Source organism: Dromaius novaehollandiae, chromosome 1 (genome assembly GCF_036370855.1).
Source record: "Dromaius novaehollandiae isolate bDroNov1 chromosome 1, bDroNov1.hap1, whole genome shotgun sequence".
NCBI lineage: Eukaryota > Metazoa > Chordata > Aves > Casuariiformes > Dromaiidae > Dromaius > Dromaius novaehollandiae.
In genome coordinates this window covers 86,478,526-86,493,313 of record NC_088098.1, presented here as the reverse complement: position 1 = coordinate 86,493,313, position 14,788 = coordinate 86,478,526, and the positions used below count along the sequence as shown (strand labels likewise).

At 45.7% G+C, this 14,788-nt stretch overlaps 1 long non-coding RNA gene across 1 annotated transcript; it reads left to right on the top strand.

Moving 5' to 3' along the window:
* The first annotated feature begins 3,436 nt into the window (after window positions 1-3,436).
* Window positions 3,437-7,805, top strand: LOC135329640 (uncharacterized). The gene is made up of 2 exons (XR_010391179.1): window positions 3,437-3,574; window positions 5,218-7,805. It is a non-coding gene; the product is annotated as an uncharacterized LOC135329640 (long non-coding RNA).
* Window positions 7,806-14,788: the final 6,983 nt, after the last annotated feature.

The window sequence follows — 14,788 nt, the reverse complement described above, 5'->3', positions numbered from 1 at the left end:
TTGGTCTTGGGGGAGGAACTGTGTATTGTTGCATTAATTTTGCTCACAGCTCTAGGGGTTTTATGAAGTGATACTTGGATATTCTACGTAGTTATGGCTTAACATCATCTCCAGCAGACATTTAAATGCTTTCTGAAACAAAAAGTTTTAACAAGCCCCACTGTGGTCTATCTGTCACAGCTCAACAGCCCTGAGGAGTTCAGCCTCAGGATCACTAGTGCAATTTCCAGAAGCCCCATCAGACTTGCCATTTAAACACTGATTCCTTTAATGATGCCTCATGTGGCTCACCTGCCAACAATGCTGCGACCTCTTCTGTGCCATTTGGGCACACAGATTCAAGGCTCCCGGGCTTGATTACCCTAAAGTATCGTGTAGGGCCAGGTGACCCCCTCATTCAATTCAAACCCTGGCAGTGTATTGTCTTTAGGTGAGGTCAGTCACATTAACCACTTCCATAGCATTTGTTGCCTGATTGCATTAAGACAGAAGTTGGGATTTCACCATTTACTTACCTCATTCTTCAGTTTGCCTTTTCAGCCATTTCCTTCTACATTCTTCCATACGCTTCATACTGTACAGCTGCTCTCTGGAAGAGAGCTGTTTTCATCCCCACCTCCCTTCTGTTTGTAGTTATTATGCTCTTGCGCTGTGCTTTCCTTGCCATTTCAGGGCTGAAGTGAATCTGATTTCCTGCCAGATACCCACTGCCAGCTGCTTCACCAAACTCCAGAGATTATCACCTAAGGAACATGACAAACTAACGGAGATCACTACTGAGAAAACAGCCAAAGACTGAAGGGAAGTGGAAATGAAGACATGTTTTTCTAAGCACCTCATTGTACAACATATCAAATATTCACTGTAATTCAGGTGCTTAGATGCCTTGGTGGACCTGGCCTTTGTTGAACTGTGAAAGATGAAGCTGCTGCAGTTTTGGCCCATGATGGTAGTAATGCCTTGTGATTTGAAGGAAGGTCTGGGAAGGAAGACATTTGATTCTTGTGCACTTGGTTTGGATGAGCCATAGGGAGTCCAGAAAATTTCCTGGTAGTGATTCCTATCTCTCTCCTAGTGATTCAGTGTTAGGCAGTGCAGCAGTCTTTAAAAACAAATGGGGAGAATCCTGGAGGATGCTTGGAACACGTTGCAAACGTGCATGCCCCGAGTGAGAGGTTATTATAATGTGGTTTGCTATGTGGTTAGAGAGAAGGTGATTTTGACAGGACTTGCTTTGTGTGTGTTCAGGAAGGGACAACATGAGATTTAAACAGCACCATTTTCCAGTGGGAAAGAGGTACTTACACAGGCACCAAGGGATTTGGTGTTTGCTTCTGATCATGCTGAATCTGACAAGAGTGGAAGGCCTTGAGGGAGGGAAATGTAAGCAAACCTTTGGCATGAGTAGAGAAAGCCCCAGTCCCTGAGCTGAAGGCAGCAAGAAACTGGGTCAGAATACTGGAGATATAGACCCTTCCCTTAAGCCCTAGCATGGATGTGTGCAACCAGCCCAACCATTAGGTAGGATGATTTTTTTCCTGTGCCTAAAAGCTTCTTGTTAATGCTGAAAACTGCTTGCTTCTTGTTCTACTGACCTTAAACAGCACCAGGTTCTGAAAAAGACATTCTTCATCATCATAGTCCTTGAAAAGAAACTTTGCTGGTGATGGAAACAGCGAGGCCTGAGCAAATTCAGAGCCAAACCCAGCATAAGATAGACTCTACCTCCAAGTGAGGAAGGTTGAAGGGGTAACACTGTGGGAACCTCACTCAGGTGAGACTGAGAAGAATCAAAAGGAAAGGTGTCCCAGAACTGGGACAGGGATGTATTGTCACAGCATACACCAATGACCTAAGCCTCACTGCTGCTAACCTTCTTGCATACTCTGGGTGACGTAACTAAGGGAGATACCTTCTGATGGAGGAGAATCAGAGAGTGATTCTGTCCTTAGCTGGACTTAAAAACAGCTCTGTTCCTCTCCCACCAAGACAACAGGCTCAAGTCACAATACTGAAAGCAAAATGATGTCACTGTTGTCCTTTTCTCCTGCAGTGTTACAGTTTTATTGATTGAATGCCCTCTACCCAAACCCTCTAAACAATCTACAGATATGAAGAGGAAGGGCGTAATCTCCCTGCACAAGCAGGTGAGTATCATAAAGAAAAACAGTATCTCACTGCCCTTGGAAACCTTTCCAGCCATGACTATGGTTGGCTGTATCACACACTTCAGCACAGCAGCCACATAGATGGGAGATCTGATAAAAAGCTCCCCGAGGTGCCTAATCCCAAGTGGACCCCTGCAGACCCCACGGGCAGGTGGCCAGCCCCCTCCCCAGGCATTCACCCAGCTGGAAAGAGAAGAGGGGGAGAACAGGGCAAGGCCCCAGCATGCTTTTTTGGCTAAGTGCCCCTCGGAAGAAGCAGCCAGGCCTCTGCCCTGTGCTGGGGGGTGGGGGCTCAGGGCCTTTGCTCCTCTGCACAGCAGGAGCCAAGGGGCTCTCCTGGGGTGGCGAGGGACTAATAGGAAAGCACTTCCTTTGTGATCCCAACCCGGGACAGGAGATGGCAACATCACCAACCCCCCCCTTGTGACACCATCCTCGCTGGTTCCGCCCTTTGTGGGCAAGCTTATGGAACACCTCTGCTCTGCACACAGGGGCACCTCTCCAGCTGTCTCCAGTGGCCACCGGGAGCCTTTCCCAGCATGTGGGGCAGGGAGGACATGTGTGTGCTGCGTCACACACTGCAGCGCGGCCGCCAGGTAGATGGGGGCTGCGGCTCCAACGCGCTTGGCAAAGCGGCCTCTGCGCAGCAGCCTGTCTATGCGGCTCACAGGGAAGAGCAGCCCAGCCCGTGAGGAGCGGCTCACTTTGCCCTTTGCTTTGCTGTCTTCGGAAGGGCCCTCAGCACAGGCTGCTGCAGGCTCACTCTCCTGCTCAGGCACCATGCATGCCTCCTCTGCTCTGGACATCCTGCCCGCAGCTGGCTTCTGCACGTCTCCTTGTGCTGCAGAGGCCGATCTTCCTGTGCCCTCCCTGCCTCGCCTGCCTGGCCTCGCTTTCCTTGCTGGGGCTTGCTGCTGTTCTCTGTCTCTGCTCTCAGCTTGCCTCTGCCTTTCTTTGCCAGCCTGGCCGAGCCTTGGCTGCGGCGGGGTGACCCCAGGTGCTCTGGCCAGACCCCCGCCTGCTTTCTTGGCTAAGCGTCCCTCGGAAGAAGCAGCCAGGCCTCTGCCCTGTGCTGGGGGGGGGCGGGGGGGGGGCTCGGGGCCCTTCCTCCTCCACTCAGCGGAAGCCAAGGGGCTCTCCTGGGGTGGCAGGGAACCAATAGGAAAGCACCTCCTTTGTGATCCCACCCAGGGACAGGGACGGCGACATCACCGCCTCCCTTGTGACACTGTCCTCGCTGGCTCCGCCCTTTGTGGGTAAGCTCATGGAACACCTCTGCTCTGCACACAGGGGCACCTCTCCAGCTGTCTCCAGTGGCCACCGCTGGGGCAGGGAGTTCTCTGGGCTGGCCGCTACCAGGCACGGCGCTCTCTTCTGCATGGAGCTGCCCTGGCCAGAGCTCTCAGGTCAGTCTGTAACTCTTCCCTCCAACCAAAGTCCACCTTTACCTGCCCTGGGGACCAGAGCCACTTCCCCTTTCCCTTCTCCTTTCCCTTCTTCTTCCCCCTTCCCCCTTGCCTTGCCCTTGCCCTTCTGCTTTTCTTTACCTTTCCCCTTCCTCTTCCCCTCCCCTTTTCTGTTCCCCTTCCCCCTTCCTTTCCTCCTTCCTCTTTCCCCTTCCTCTTCCTCTTCCCTTCCTCGCTCCTTTCCCGTTGGGCAGGGCCAGGCGGAAAGTGACCCAGGTGGGAGGAATCCCACACTAGCCCCAATGCCTTCTCTGGCTAACCAAGAAACGGCTCTCTCGGACCCAGCGGCATCCTCTGTCCTGCTTGCCGAGATCAGGACCAGCTCCATCACAGCACCTCCAGCCGATACCCCTGCTTGGAAGCCAGCTCTAATGCTGGCCCTGCCAGGTCTGTGCCCGTGATGGCTGCAGCTGGGCCATGCTGCCTGCCTGGGGCGTGGTGCCTCTCCCGGCACAAGTAGCAGTCTCTGTGCTATGGCCAAGAGGTGCTGTGCACCGGGACACCATGGCGCAGAGCAGTGGTCACATGGGACGTGCCAGCCTTCTTTGGCTGAAGCTTTGCTGAGTCTCGTGGCGAAAGGGATGGCCGTGAAAGCCTGTCAAAGGAGACCCACAAGTGGCTCTTGCCTTTCCTTCCCGCCCGGGGACTCCTGCAGGCATACGCCAGATGGGAAGTTCCTGCTGGAGGGCCTGTCCCTTGTCCCTTTCTTCAGCCCAGAAGAAAGGCGGCCAGTGTGCTTTGGCTGCATCTGGAACCTCAGGGCTCTCTGAGAGCCGTCGACAGAAACGGCTCAGTGATAAACACCGGCCCTCAGGCTCTGCATGGGCAGTCAGCTGTGCGAAGGCGGGTGCTGCGGAGATGAGCCCAGTGCTTTCTTCCCTCCTCTTCCACCCAGGGGAAAAGGTGGCTGCACTGCTGGCATACTTGCTGCCTCTCCCACGGTCCCCCGTGGGTCCGTGCGCGTGGGACACGCAGGGCCAAGTGGGAGCCAAGCGGCTCTCCTGGGGTGGATTTGGCAAGAGTCTTGCAAGCAGGACAGCCCTTGCCTTTCCTTGCCAGTCAGGGCAAGAGCTTCTGCTTTCTTCTCCAGCATTTTGTAAAATTGTGTTCTTTAATACTATTTGCTTTATCTTGTATTGATATTTTTGTGTTTCTTGTCTTGCCTGATTTTCTTTCTCTAGCATGATTGATTTACCTAAATATTTTCCTTTTTCTGGTGACAAGCTCAGTTCTGTCCGCCTGGCATTCTTACCTATGAATTGCCTTCTTTGCTTACATTATGCCGCAGCCTTGTAAAGTGGGTTTAAACCACTCTTGGACGCGGACTTCTTCTGTGATAGCGACTACCTTTAAGCTTGAGTGAAGGAGCCAATGTCCCTTTTGATTGGATAGATAGGAACCGATGGGAAGCTATAACCTCTGTTACTCGACCACAGGCAGCAGGTCATCCTATTATTGCATCATTGGCATCAAAACACCCTCTGCCATGTAGTTCTCTGAAACAAATATTCTCTTGTACATTTACTGAGAATATTGCGTAGCATCCCATATTATTCTTGCATGTTTCATTTTTTAAATTACAGAATGGAGAAGAATAAAGCAAGAGACACAAATTTAATGAATGGTTGAAATGGGCCCCTCTGCGTGAGTTTGTGTAAACGGGTTCTACAGGTCCTGGTTGGTGTTGATGGAGGAAAAGCTACCAGGAAACAGCAAGCAAAGGAGAAAAAAATGTATACACTGAAAAGTGCTATGTGGAAGTCTCCAAAGAACTGAAAATCTCCAGAGCTTAGCAGTTCTGTTGAAGCCACAGGAACTGGTAAACTCAGAACACCAACTGCCTGATGAATCTGTACAAGACCACTAGCACACAGCAGCATTAACAACGGGTATAATAACTCAGACCATATTCAGGCAGTGGTTGCTGTTTGCAGACAAAGACTGCTGAATTATTTATACATCTGATGAAATCCCGTGAAGGCCTTTCTGAACCTACCCAGAAGCCACTGGTGCATCAAGACAGCCCTCTGCTTCTGAGTGTACCGCTGGGTGTGGCCTCCCAGTGGTTGCTCCAGACAGGTAGCTACAAGTGAGGGTGTGGACTGAGTGAGGGAATTAGTGAGTGTGTTCTGAGAATAGTGACCTGCTCTTAATAGAAACAGCTTGACTCTACCAATAATAACAGTCAATTAATAAACAGTGTTCTAAAAAATGTTGCTTGTTATCTTTGTCTCCCCCAAATCATTTTTTCTATAGGGAAAAAGGGAACTTACAACAGAACAACTCCTCTCCTGAAGAAGAGCTGTCAGGGGCTGCAGGAACTCATTGTTCCTCTGAGAAGTATAATATCCTGAACAAATTTTTCAGCTTAAATGCCTCAGCACTCAGACAACCAGAAATTCATCCTATCCTGCTGCTCTGAACCATGGGTCAAACACCATTTCTTGCGTTATGTTCTTCCTTCAACTGAAATGCATAAATGAGAAGGGTCCTAACAAAGCATGGCACATTTAACAATTGCACACTAGGAGGCATGCTGGCATGTCCTGTGAAACAGGAAATCTTGAGAGGCCAAAGGGAAGCAGAATTACAGAATCAGAAGCAAAAAGAAGAAGAAGAAGAGAAACAGAACAAATAAGGAAACAGAGGGCAGACTGGCGTTTTCTGATAAGGAAAAGAAGATGTAAAAGAGAACATATCAAATGAAACAGTTGATCAATAGGTCAATCAGCAGAGCTGGAAGCCCCGAACTTTACAGCATTCACATCCAGCTTAAATCTTCAGTGCTGTTTCCTTTCTCTAGCTCAGGCCTCCTTAGAGCTGTGGCGTCAAGCTTTTTGGAACCTGGAAAGTCATATTTTTTTTCTTGGCAATACTACTTGGTAATTTACAGTAAAGTTACTTTAAATTGCACCGGGGTCTGATCCTAGGTGTCTGCTTGGACTGAAGAGAGGAAAACATGTTCTTGCTCTTTTCAGTGTTCAGCAAATACAGGGCCATCCTTAGCTGAAAAGACAGAAATTCCCTAAATGATAAAACCCATTTGTTCTTTTCCGTACAATGGACCAAACCTGAAATGATGGTGTCTCTATTTACTCTAATAAACTGTTCATCTCCCATCGCAGTCCCCTTGGGGTGGGGGGCGTGGGGGCAGGGAGTGGGGAAGCAGAAGCACTGTGAGCATTCTTGCCTGCTCCTCTAGCTGTGGTAACTGCCTTTATAGAAGATGTCAGATTGTGCAGGCCTAAACAGCTCTTTTCCCACTGCTGTTTATCCCCTATTCTATATACAGGAGGCTGACAATATCCCCTTCCAGACGGCGTTCTGTTAAACTAAACTAGAAAAGATTTTCAGTTTTTCTCCTGTAAGAGAAGCCTCACATTCCCATAGCAGCAGCAGCCTTTTCCTGCACTCTAATTTTGGTTTGTCTTTTCTGACCAGAGATGCTTAAACAACAAGAGGGTTCCACATGAAGCCAGGCTTGAGAAACAGCTTGTCTTTATTTCGGTTGTGAACGCAACTTCCAAAGTTTATCTTGCTCACAGGATGAAAATGGTCTGTGTACATCCTGTGATCAACTTCCACAGTCATTGCCAACAGATAAGCTTAATGTTTTAATAAGTCTTTTTAGCTATTAGTCTTCCAAGTTCATGACCTTGTATTTTGTGCTACTGAATTTCACCCACTGTCCAGTTCTTCAGGTTTCCGCTACTAAATCTCCAGATCCAGTGCTCCCATGCTACAGATAAATGCAGAAGGGCTTCCAGCACTGGGCAGGGGTTATTCCCTCCCCACCCTCCATGTCCACTCAGTCTTCCTCTCCTGAAAGGTATGGTACACAGAAAAGAAGCCACAAGTTGCAATAGCCTCCTACTGAACAGAGACTTTACTGTAAATCCTGTAGTTTGTTATCAGAAGAAACTGCCATGAAGGAAGCACGAATAGAAGAGAAATTCCTGCTTGAATCTTACAAGGTCCCAGACCTCTTCTGACCTTTTCCTGTGGTTCCTACTGCATTTTGAACTAAATGGGAAAACTAAATGATTTTCCAGGATTTTTAATCTAGATCTATAATGTATGTTCTCTAAACAGATTCTTTCCATCTCTTCTGTTTCCTCCGTTTCCAGAGAAAATAATCTGCAAATAAAGAATTTTGGCTTCACTCTTTACATTTGTGTGTCACGAATCCCACGAGTTCCTTGGATCTGAAATGCAATAGTAATAACCATTCGCTTTGGATGGCTGCCATTATAAGGGTTACTATTCTTTCCTTTCTGCCTTTCCCACCCTGTATTCAGCTAGCTACAAAACCTGGCCTGATTCGTATTCTGACAGGTTGTTTCAGTGTTCAGATGAGTATTTAAAGGGAATCACATGCATGGCCTGGTGCCTGGCTCCAGTCCTTGTTTATCAGGCATCTCACAGTACTTGTGGCTTTAAACCATGAGGGCAAATAGTCCACCGAACAGGTTGGGGTTTTTTCCATATTTTTTTCATTCACTCAGTTCTCATGATTATGTTGAAGACATTTCTGATCCTAAGGGATGGTGACAGCCATGGCTTATGAAACAATGGAGAGATTTATGAAAAACAGCAGTATGGAACAGCTCTAAAAGATCTGCGTATCTCAGAAACCACCACCACAACAGTCCTATTTTTCTCACCAAGGTAAAATGAACAAAGCACAGAGAGGTTGTTATATGCCTTATCTTTTCTACATTTCAGTGGTTTGGATCTTCTATGACTGTGGCTAAGACTTACAAGGTATCAGAACTATTCAAATTACAGAAGTGTGCATATCAGTATTTTTGTAGTAAATCTGACTGCTGAAAAAAATTTCAGATGAACAGTCTTGAAGGCAAAAAAGCTCTGTTTTTCTCCAAAATGTTCAGAGGCAAATGCTAACTTCTGTTATCCTCCTATATAAATGTTTCTCACATTGATTGATGATACAGAAGGCAGAGGTTTGTGCTATGGTATAGTATTGTAGAAACTGTTATTTATTAGATTAGAAATTTTTGCAGTAACTTTGTTGAGACCATAATAGGAGATAACAGTTCTCATAAGGTAATTATTTATATCATGTAGATATCATCATTCCTGGAACAAGTCAATACTACTACTGCTGCCCATACCATTTCCTGTGCTGCATTTGATATCATCTCTGCTACTACAGTGCTTCTTTTGCTGCTGCTTTGTTACTCTCATACATAGAGTAATACGTTAGGAGTAACTTAACTTCTTTACCAGTGTTCATTTCTTCCTACAAGGTTCCTACAGAACTGGAAATTCCCAATTTATTTCACATAAGGTACTGAAGGACCATCAGGCGAGAACAGGTTTCAGTCATTTACAGGATGGAACTATAGCAGAACTGGTGACCTAGAAATGGAGGAGGACCAGACTGCCAGCTACTGTAGATTGTAACAGATTCCATTTAACTGTGGATTTTGCCATGTTGAACAGTCTCATCATACTGATTGGTACCCTAACATGTTCCCCAAGAGATCTTTTACAGCTAGATCAGTCCTTACCAAACTTTGATGTCAATAAGACTGGAGGGAAATGAGGATCTGGGAGGTTCTACCTGATTTTCCCACCTTACAAGCAGTGGAAATTAGAAGTTAGTTTGGAAGGGGGATACATAACTGGAAAAAATATCTTGCATATTATGTCATTAGTACTGAGGAAGCTTGCAAAGCCTCAGAGCACAAAGTATTACCAGGACTTCAGTAACCCTGCTAAAAAAACTTCCCCTGCACTGCTACGATCTGAAATCATTGAAATGTCATTTGTTTCATTGATTACAAACCCAGACACAGGAACGTAAGATTAGAAAGGACCTTCTAGATCACTGAGACATGTACTTTTCTGTCACAGAACCACCCCATGTAGTCTCCACCGAAACTTCATCTGAAAATCCTCGTACTGTTCCAACTATAAGCTGGCTTTTTTTCCCCTCCAGAAGTCCCTTAAGACTCATGCTGAGCCAACAGGTGATCAAACCGTTAAAAGTTAACCAGCCTGCTAAGGGCTGCCCAAGCTTCGAAGTCCTAAGCTGTGAAGAAGCAAGGGTCCTATGGCAACTACAGATGACGATCTGAGCAGTAACAATGACATGGAGACCCTACCTTAGAGTAGGCTGCTTCTTTATAAGGAGATCACTAATAGGTAAATATGGTAAGAAGATACTTCAAATTTGATACCTTGTTTCTGAGCAGACGTTCAGCCTAGTTTTCTTCACAGAGTCATAGAATGTTTGAGGTTGGAAGAGGCCTCTAGAGATCATCTAGTCCAATCCTCCTGCTCAAACAGGGTCACCTAGAGCATGTTGCACAGGACCTTATCCAGACGGCTTTTGAATATCTCCAGAGAAGGAGACGCCATGACCTCTGTAGGCAACCTGTTCCAGTGCTCTGTCACTCTCATAGTAAAGAAGGAATGTTCAGATGGAATTTCCTGTGTTTCAGTTTGGCCCATCACCTCTTGTCCTGTTACTGGGCACCACTGAAAAGAGTCTGGCACCATCTTCTGTAGACCCTCCCTTCAGATATTTATACACATTGTTAAGCTCATTGATAGGTTCCCTCAGCCTTTTCTTCTCCAGTTTAAACAATCCCAACTCTCTCAGCCTTTTTTCATATCAAAGATGCTCTAGTCCCTTAACCATCTCAGCAGCCCTTCACTGGACTCACTCCAGTAGCTCCATATCTCTCTTGTATTGAGGAGCCCAGAACTGGATGCAATACTCCAGATGTGGCCTCCCCAGGGCTGAGTAGAGGGGGAGCATCACCTCCCTCAACCTGCTGGCAACACTCTTCCTAATGCACTCCAGGATACCACTTACATAATTCTTGGCCACAAGGGCACATTGCTGGCTCATGGCAAATTTGCTGTCCACCAGGACTCCCAGGTCCTTGTCTGCAGAGCTGCTTTCCAGTTCCATGCATGAATCAATGCAATACTTGCAACATGCTATTTTCAAAACAGTGTTTGAATCTGCAGAAGTTAGGGTATGAGGAATAAGTGTTGCTAATCAGCATGGCAGACCAGCAAGACCTGCAGAGGTATCAATCTACATCTAATGCTTTGATTTCAGTTTGAACGAGATGGGTCTGCCTCAAGAAAAACCTTCCAAACAGCAGTCTATGCACTCCAGGTTTGAGAAACTAAAACACCAACTGAAATACAATTTTTTCAGAAATCCTAGCTCCCAATTTCAAGTCAAATAGTGCCTCAGTTCCATCAGTCACTTGGAGAGGAGCTAATATATTTAGAATCAAAACACACCGGCACAAGAAATATCACAGATATGAACCTGGTATATACACTCCGTTGTTCCCTTTTCCGTATCTCAGCAATTACTCAAAACTGAAGACTCTATCAGTGCCCCCCAACAGCCAAACTTCAGTTCCACTGGGTTAGAAGAAAGTCCTTTTGAAATACTCCTTGTCAGAAGAGCAGAAGCAACTTGAGCTGATCACTGGGCCAGAACAAAGAGAAACAGTATTCGCTTTGTTGACATTGAAATTCAGTGCTGAAGTGGAAACATGGGGCTGTCTCACTCAGCATTCCACCCTCTGGGTGAGATGGAACAAAGCCTGTCCTCTCCATATTGAGACCAGGATAATAGAAATCTATCATTAAAAGAGGGGGGAAAAAAAACAAACAAAAGAACAACTATGCTCAGGCAGGCTTCCAACATGACCACTTGTCACTCAAGAAAAAAACATAGTCTCTTTCTATCATTACTGTTATGACTGTAGGTTTTCAAACCACCATGGAGTTTAGCAACAACAACAACAAAAATCACTGCAGGATCATTCTTCTCTCATTTGGTTCAAACTAGGTCAACTATTTCTCTTTCAGAAGAGGAGACTGCACAAGTCACTCTCAAAGTGACCAGACTTATGTCTGTAGGAAAACACGCAATGGTCAGTCTGGCACTTCATCCTGATGGCAACCATCTCCTGAAGTCTGGAGGTTCTCTGTTCACTAATGGGGTAGATCACACAGAGTCTGGTCTCAAATGTGAGACCCAGTTCCAAACCTCATCAGAGATTTTCTAGATAGCCCAAAGAGTAGAGCGTATCATAACAATGACCACCCAGCTCTTTGTAACAGGAAAATGCCACACTAAGAAGTTAAGCTGAGCTGCTGGCCTGCTATGGGCACTTTACCTGCAGCACTGTGGTTTCCACAATCTTATGGAAAAGGTGGGACTCGTTTACAAATACTGTCTCCTCCTTTAAAGGAAAAAAGGAGATTTTGCCATTTTCAAAACCCAATTTAATATATTACATGTTTTCAGAAGGGATAAAAGTGCACAAAATGACAAAATCTTCTAAAATATGAATCACTGATGCCTCAAAACAAACTCTGGGGAAGATTTTTTTTTCCAAATTTACTCTCAGCACTTCCAAAAACTGATGTTTCTCACAGTAAGAAATCCCATCAGCAGCCTTAGCCAGCTTACTACTCACTTTCTCTTCACTATCATTTGTGACCTGGAATTTGGTGCTGCTGAAGGTATTAGGCACTTACAGTGGCAAAGGTAAGAGAAGAGTTCAGTAGCACCTCCACCCATCCCACCCAGGGAAAAGCATTCACGCTGGCAGCATGAAATTCCTCACTTAATGAGCTGTGGCAATAGGCAGTCCATCAGGAGTTGTTACCATTGTTATATAACATATGGCTCTCCAATGAGTAAAACTGTCTCAAAGTGGGAGAAGCTTCAAGCACCTGAAGAAATATCTGGACAGGTTATCAGAACAGTAGAGCAACAGGCCAGCTATAGTGCCCTAAAGAAACACGTGATTTATTTTGCTTGGTTACTATTACTGCAAACAGTATGATAGGGGAGAGGGGTAAAGGGGAGGGTGCAGAGGGAAGGAAGGACAAGTGTCCAGGTACAAAAAAAACTTCTACAGGCCAAAAACATGAGTCACTGACTTTTAAGTTTTCATAAGCCTAGATCTCCATTTTTAACTAGATGTCTCTTTTAACTGAATATTCTAGATCTATTTAAAACAAAAATAACCCACAGGGATTTGCAATTTTTGTTACACTTTAGTAGCAGCTGAAGAAGAGTTGGAGCATTTGCTAAGGTGTGTCAAAGTTTGCTGTGCTTCTGAGTGAGGAAGGCTCTGTCACTCCCCAGTTTTCTTCAGTCAGTCTTAAGTCAATCCAGGTTAAGGCGAAATGCAAAGAAAAACACCTGAGTTTAACATTGCAAATAGACAGCACAAGGGTTTTATAAAATGTACATGGATTAGTGAAACAAATGTCACATCTAATCCACTGTCATTGAGGTTCATCAGAAAGGTCTCCTCCTTATCCAGCTGACTTGTTTTTTCTTCCTAACAAAATATCACTCAAGAATTTCAGTCTTCAGCAACACACACTGGGTCAGGGGATGGTCATCAGGAGTGTATTTCAGGGCCTCCCTCAGAGAACTCACCCAGAAAAGAGGATTTCTACCTGAGAACTCTTTTGAGGGCACCTCTTAGGACATACCTCTTCAGACACACTCTAACAGGCTCCACCAAGCTGAAATCTGAGTCTGCTCTTTCTTTTGACATCTTTGACAGCACCAGACTGATGTCTTGTGCCTTGAAACTCGTTCTACTCCATTCTTATCCAGATAGATGGTCTCTTTGAATTAAGGGCTGTTTCACTTTGTCAGGCTAGGCATTGTTTCCTGAACTCTGCTCACTAGGAAATTCCCTTGCAGCTGAGGTAGGGCAAAGTTATTGTTAAGGAAATTATTGAACTGAAACTGTCTAGAGGTAGCCACTTAGCACAAATTATATAAAACTCGCTTAGCATGGTAGCTAAATTTGCTGAAGCCTTAGGCTGCACTCAGATAACATAATGAATTTTCACCTAGTTCAGTAAGAAAGGGCCCCAGAGTTGGTTCAAGCTGGGAAGATAAGGAAGTTACAAGCAGTCTGCATTCTTGTGTCTCACAATCCAAAAGGAAAGATGTCAAGACTTTATAATAAGGCCTGTGCAGGGCATCAGGACTTTGAGAAACAAAGCCTCCTCTCGCTGCTGGGGCAGTGTTAATTGTTGTGGCCTGGAATTACCGCCTCTTCATCAGGACCTTGAGAGACAATGGCAGGACACAACAAGGAACGAAAACACATCCGTCAGCAGAAACCACAACAGTAAAGATAAAGAAAGAAACAGCCTGCCCAGGGACAACGATGAGACCCAATAGGGAGCAGGAGACCCCAGATCCAAAAATTACTATTGGTCTGAGCTACCGCGTGAGGGGTGGGAAACTTAATTTGAAAAAGCTATAATTGCCCAGGGATTTCTTTTTTCGGGGTCCCTCTTTGGAGGCACCTAGCTTGAGCTGTAATTACTGAACGCATGTCATTAAAATTTATTTATTTAATTCACTTTGATTTGGCTCCAAACTTTTCAGCAGGAACCTAGGGTCGGACCCTGTTATGGTGGCTGGTGAGCCTAACATTACATAACAGTTATCTCCCTTCCTTTTCATGGTTCAGCGTGTGCTTCAGTGAGAAAGACATCTTATGCTAGACCTTCTACATCAATCTGAATGTTAACACATATGTGACATAAGCCAACAGATTAAGGGAGAAGTATTTTGTTCATGACTGGTTCCTGAGAAAGTCAGGCATAAGACTAATTAGGTTGGTGGGTGAGGGTCTGGGTCCCACTGATCCTCAACCTCTGTCTCCTAACCATACCATAAGGGGGTACAATAATAAGGGAAAAGATAAGTGACGGAATCACCTGTAACACATGGAGCAAGCAATGGTACAAAGAGAGACTAAGGTAGCTAGAAGAGTGTCTACCAGGTCTACGGCTTTCAGTATCCAGAGGAGATACAGATTTTAGTTCCCAGACTCTTTAGCAGTGGATTGGCACCAAGCAGAGCTTCAGAATATAGGGTCATATGCACATCTGTGTTAAGACTGGAGCTCAGAATGGTATGGGAGTAGCTGGAGGGAACGGCATAACAGAACTGGACATATTAGGAGACTCTAAAGCAAGTACTCTTCTGCCAATCTGCTGTGGAGTAGAAAGGGAAAGTTACACACTTCATCATATTTTATGAAGAAGACTTGTCCAGCTTTGCCCTCTTTTCACATTTTGCAGTATCAGCAAAATGTATGATAA